Below are 6,000 nucleotides of genomic sequence, written 5' to 3' on the forward strand. Positions count from 1 at the left end.
ATGATGGATGAGTAGTAAGGCTAAGGAAGGATTCATGAAATTGGCATAGTCTACTGCAGTAACTGTTGCGGACAGCAGCAGTGATATGAGATCGAAAAATCACTAAAAATAGTAGAAGTGGAATTAATAGCTAAAAAAAATTACGTACTCGAATCTTGATGGGTCTATTTTCATATGGATGAAACGAAACGACCATATGAGCTGTATTTTAAGAGATATTAAAGTTCTCGTGAAACAGGGCCAGAACGGTTTCTGGATCCCCTGTTCCGACTTTGGAAAATCATTGTAAATTAACCAGAGATAATTAGGAGTCATGCCATATATTTGTAGATTCCTCTCTGAGTCTAGTTTCTATAGAAACAAACGGGATCAGTATTGAAGCCCTGTACAGGGAGATATCCAATTCGTAACGCACAAAGGTCAGTGTAGTCGATCCCTGCAACAGGGGAGACTTTAACTAATAAACTGTACTAATTGGCTCGACCAAAAATTGTAGAAAAAAATATGTAGATGGAAATATGAGTTTAGTTTCAGGGAAAAATTACAAAACTGATTTTCGAGTTGTAAAACTCAAGTTATGATTTTTGAAGCGACTAGTACACAGATTGGCAGCTTGTCTGGGAAATTCTCAATAAGTGGTTTGAAGTCATTAACACCTCGTGTTCGACTCGTGACGGTCTCGGGTTCGGGTGTTACAATTTTATTGGTATCAGAGCTATGGTTTAGTCGGTTCTAGGACTACTGTAGCGTGTGAGTCTAGCTATACATGCCAATGTGTTATTGCTTAAAATGTGATGACTTGACGGTTGAAATTTTTGTTTTGATTAGCAAATGGAACCCGGTAGAGAGACCCTTGGCGGATGACGTTGAAAGTGTAGCGGCTGCTCCTGCGCAAGGGACACTGCCTGTTGAGCCTCAGTCATCCGCGAATAATCAAGATGAAGGGGCGAAACAAGCCTTCTTCACCATGATGAACGAGTGGGTCGCGCAATATGCCCGAACCAATCCGGCTGTCCAACCATTCCCAAATATAAATAATCCACCCCAAGAGCCCGTAATGCCATCAGTTGCTGATCCTGTGAGGCTGAGTAAACCACCTATGGACTTGATTAGGAAGCGTGGGGCCGAGGAGTTTAAGGCCATAGTTACTGATGATGCCGAAAGGGCTGAGTTCTGGCTTGATAACACAATTAGAGTGTTTGATGAACTGTCATGCACACCCGATGAATGTCTTAAGTGTGCTATATCCTTGTTTGAGACTCACCTACTATTGGTGGAGGACCTTAATTTCCATAGTCCCAAAGGAACAAGTTACTTGGGATTTCTTCCAAATGTAATTTGGAAGAAATACATTAGTCAACAGTTCATCGATCAAAAGCGTAAAGAATTCTTGGAGCTCAAGCAAGGTCGTATGATGGTGATCTCGAATCTGAACATGAGTTCGTAATACTTAGTCGGTATGCTCGGGAGTGTGTGGCTGATGAGGTTGCTATGTGCAAAAGATTTGAAGAGGATTGAATGAAGAGTTAAAGCTACTGGTGGGTATTTTGGAGATAAAAGAATCTGTAACACTAGTTGAACGAGCCTGCAAGGCGGAAGAGCTCGGAAGGGAGAAGAGGAAGGCTGAATTTGAAGCTAGAGATTATCGTAAAAGATCGACGGGCAAGGCTCCATTTTCTACTGTAAAGAAGTTCGAAAGGACACAAATATGTCGAGGGCGATCATGGGATTTCCATTAGAGCACGACCATCGATGGACTCACGAGCTACCTCGGTAGCTAGTGTGGGCAATAATCGTCAAGAAAAGCCCGAATGCCCCCAATGTGGAAGACGACACATAGGTGAATGTTGGGGTAAGTCATTAATAGGGCTGTTATGGATGCGGTTCGAGGGACCACTTCATTAGAGATTGCAGAGCTAGATGAGAAGAATAAGATGCAAGGTGCAAGATCTAGTGGGACGACGGCTAGAGGTAGACCCCCGAGGATTTCAGGAGGTAGGGGTGGTAATCAGAGAGGGGTCTCTGATACGGTTGTTCGATCCGAGACTCGTGCTCCTGCTAGAGCATATGCTATCCGCGCACGAGAGGAGGCATCCTCCCCGACGTTATCACCGGTAATTTCACTCTCTTTGATACTAGTGTGATTGCATTGATTGACCCCGGCTCTACTCATTCATATGTATGTGAAACCTTAGCATCCAAGAAGACTCTACCGTTGAGTCTCATCGAGTTCGTAATTCGGTGTCAAATCCCTTGGGTCGTTCGTCTGGTCGACAAAGTGTGTAAGAAATGCCCCTAGTCATTCGAGGTTCCGTGTTCCGGCGGACTTGATGCTTTTGCCGCTCGATGAATTTGATGTTATTCTTGGGTTGGATTGGTTGACCGTGCATGATGCGGTTGTGAATTGCAAAAGCAAGACTATTGATTTGAGATGCAAATAACGAGATGATCTCGAGTTGAGTCTACGGACTTGAAGGGGTTACCAGCTGTAATATCATCAATGTTGGCCCAGAAATATGTAAGAAAAGGGTGCGAAGCATACCTTGCGTATGTACTTGATGATAAGGAGTTAGAAATAAAACCCGAATTTGTGCCGGTGGTTTGTGAATACCCGGATGTTTTTCCCGAAGAATTACCAAGTTTGCCACCTGTTCGGGAGATAGAGTTTGGTATTGAGCTTGTACAGGACCACACCGATTTCGATAGCTTCAGATCGTATGGCACCAACGAATTAAAGGAGTTGAAAGCTCGGTTGCAAGAGTTGGTGGATAGAGGTTTTGCTCGCCCGAGTTTTTCACCTTGGGTGCACCGGTGTTGTTTGTGAAAAGAAGGACGGAACCATGAGGTTGTGCATCGACTATCGTCAACTTAATAAAGTGACAATAAAGAACAAATATCCGTTATCAGCAGATCGATGATTTGTTCGATCAACTGAAGGAGCCTCGGTGTTTTCAAAAATAGATTTGAGATCGGGCTATTATCGCCTTGAATCCGAGATTCGGATATACCCAAAACCGCCTTGAGCGAGATATGGTCACTACGAATTCTTAGTGATGCCGTTTGGGCTCACTAATGCCCCTGCGGTATTTATGGATTTGATGAATCGGATCTTCAGATCATATTTGGATCGGTTCGTAGTGGTGTTCATTAACGACATCTTGGTCTATTCAAGAGATGAGACCTAACATGCGGAGCACCTGAGATTAGTGTTGCAAATTTTACGGGATAAGCAGTTATATGCTAAGTTCAGCAAGTGTAAGTTCTGGTTAAGAGAGGTTAGCTTCTTGGGTCATGTGGTATCTGCACCGGGTATTCGAGTCGACTCGAGTAAAATTTCAACTATACTTAACTAGAAGCCTCCGAGAAATATTACTAAGGTTCGGAGCTTTTTGGGACTTGCCGGTTACTACCGACGGTTTGTAAAAGGATTCTCGATGATAGCCACACCCATGACGTAAACCGCTTGAAGGATGTCAAGTTTGAATGGACGGAAAAGTGTCAGAAAAGTTTCGATCAATTGAAAACTCATTTAACGGAAGCTCCAGTTTTAGTGCAGCCCGAATCTGGCAAAGAGTTTGTCATTTATAGTGACGCCTCCCTACTTGGGTTAGGTTGCGTATTAATGCAAGAAGGTCGAGTTGTGGCCTACGCGTCGCGACAATTAAAGCCACATGAGAAAAATTATCCGACCCATGATCTCGAATTGGCTGCCATCGTATTCGCCTTAAAGATATGGCGACATTACTTATTTGGTGAGAAGTGCCATGTGTATTCGGATCACAAAAGTCTCAAATATTTGATGACTCAAAGAGACTTAAATCTGCGACAAAGACGTTGGCTCGAGTTGTTAAAATATTATGAGCTTGTCATTGATTATCACCGGAAAAGGCTAATGTGGTTGCGACGCCTTAAGCCGAAATCATCGCTTGTTTTTACGAGCAATGAATGTACACTTGTCTATTCTACCCGACAATGTGTTAGTAGCCAATTAAAGGCCAAACCATTGTTGATTCATCAAATTCGTGAAGCTCGAAAGTTGATGATGAGTTGGTTGCAAAACGGCTGAGTGTGTTCGAACAAGGAATCGGAGTTTCATATTGGTGATGACGATTGTCCGAGGTTCGAAGTCGTCTGTGTTCCAAAGAATTGAAACTTATTTCGATGATTACGAACGAAGCGCATTATAGCCGAATGGCAATCCACCGGGAGTACGAAGATGTACAACGATTTGAAACGTCGGTTTTGGTGGCATGGTATGAAACGAGACATCTCCGACTTTGTTTCGAGATGTTTAATATGTCAACAAGTGAAAGCGGAACATCAAGTGCCTTTAGGATTACTTCAGCCGATTACGATACCCGAGTGGAAATGGGATCGAGTCACAATGGACTTTGTGTCCGGACTGCCATTGTCAGCGAGCAAGAAGGATGCGATTTGGGTTGTTGTTGATAGACTGACTAAGTCGGCTCACTTTATCCCCGTGCGTACGCATTTTTCATTGGATAAACTAGCTGAATTTTATGTTTCTCAGATTGTGAGATTACACGGGGTACCAATTTCTGTGGTGTCGGATAGAGATCCGAGGTTCACCTCGCGATTTTGGAAGAGATTGCAAGAAGCTTTAGGTACCAAATTGCATTTCAGCACCGCCTTTCACCCCCAAACCGATGGTCAATCCGAGCGGATAATTCAGATACTTGAGGATATGTTGAGATGTTGCATCCTCGAGTTCAGTGGTTCATGGGAACGGTACTTACCTTTGATTGAATTAAACACAACAATAGTTTTCAATCAAGTATTAAGATGGCGCTTACGAGGCCTTGTACGGGCGTAAATGCCGTACACCATTGTTTTGGACCGAGATCGGTGAGAACAAAATTTTTGGAGTGGATTTGATTAAAGATGCTGAAGAAAGTAAAAGTAATCCGTGAAAATCAAGATAGCCTCCGATCGTCGAAGTCGACGCGGATCTCAAACGAAAAGACATTGAGTATCAAGTGGGAGATAAAGTGTTTCTTAAAGTTTCGCCTTGGAAAAGATACTCGATTTGGCCGTAAAGGCAAATTGAGCCCGAGGTTCATCGGGCCATATGAGATATCCGAACGAGTCGGTCCGATTCGCGTATCGTTTGATTTTGCCCCCGAACTTGAAAAGATTCACGACGTCTTTCATGTTTCGATGCTTGACGCTATAGGTCTGATCCGTCACACGTAATTAGTCCATCGAGGTTAAAATTCAAGCCGATATGAGTTATGAAGAAGAACCGATTCGTATCCTAGCTCGTGAAGTGAAGGAGTTGCGAAACAAAAGGGTTCCGTTAGTAAAAGTGTTATGGCTCAAACACGGATGGAAGAAGCTACTTGGGAACACGAGAACTCTATGAAGGAGCGTTACCCAAACCTATTTACGGTAAGATTTTCGGGACGAAAATTTCTTAAGTGGGGGAGAGTTGTGACAGCCTTAAAACGACCCTAGTCGGAATGTGGTTTCGGGACCACAAAACCGAGGCATAAAAATAATTTGATATTTATTTTGATGCCTATAATATGTGTTAACTCATGTGTGACATTTTGATGCTTTAATTTAGAGTTATAAATGTGAATTTCACTAGAAAGAACCTAGTAGAAAACTTTGAAAGTATGATGGGGAAATGTATGATGACTAATTAAAGCATGCATGCAAAACAATGGCCTTGCATGTCAAATACCCCCTTTTTACAAGTGATGGCCAGCCATGACAAGGAGTATGGGCTAAACATGTCATGAAACATGTTTTGTTGGTGCATTAGGGGGAAACAATAAACAAATAAGCATGGGTAGTAAAGAAAGAAAAAAAATGTGTGTGTGAGTGAAACCCCCCCATTGCCGTACATGGAAGAAAAGAAAAGAAAAAAATTTTGCTCATCCATTTCATTCTCTCTTGACCGAAAATACTAGAGGGGAAGGGAGGAATTTTGCTTCATGCTTGGGTTGGAAGAGGATTAGGAAGAGGTTTGGCTAT

Source organism: Gossypium arboreum, chromosome 10 (assembly GCF_025698485.1).
Source record: "Gossypium arboreum isolate Shixiya-1 chromosome 10, ASM2569848v2, whole genome shotgun sequence".
NCBI classification, from domain to species: Eukaryota; Viridiplantae; Streptophyta; class Magnoliopsida; order Malvales; family Malvaceae; genus Gossypium; species Gossypium arboreum.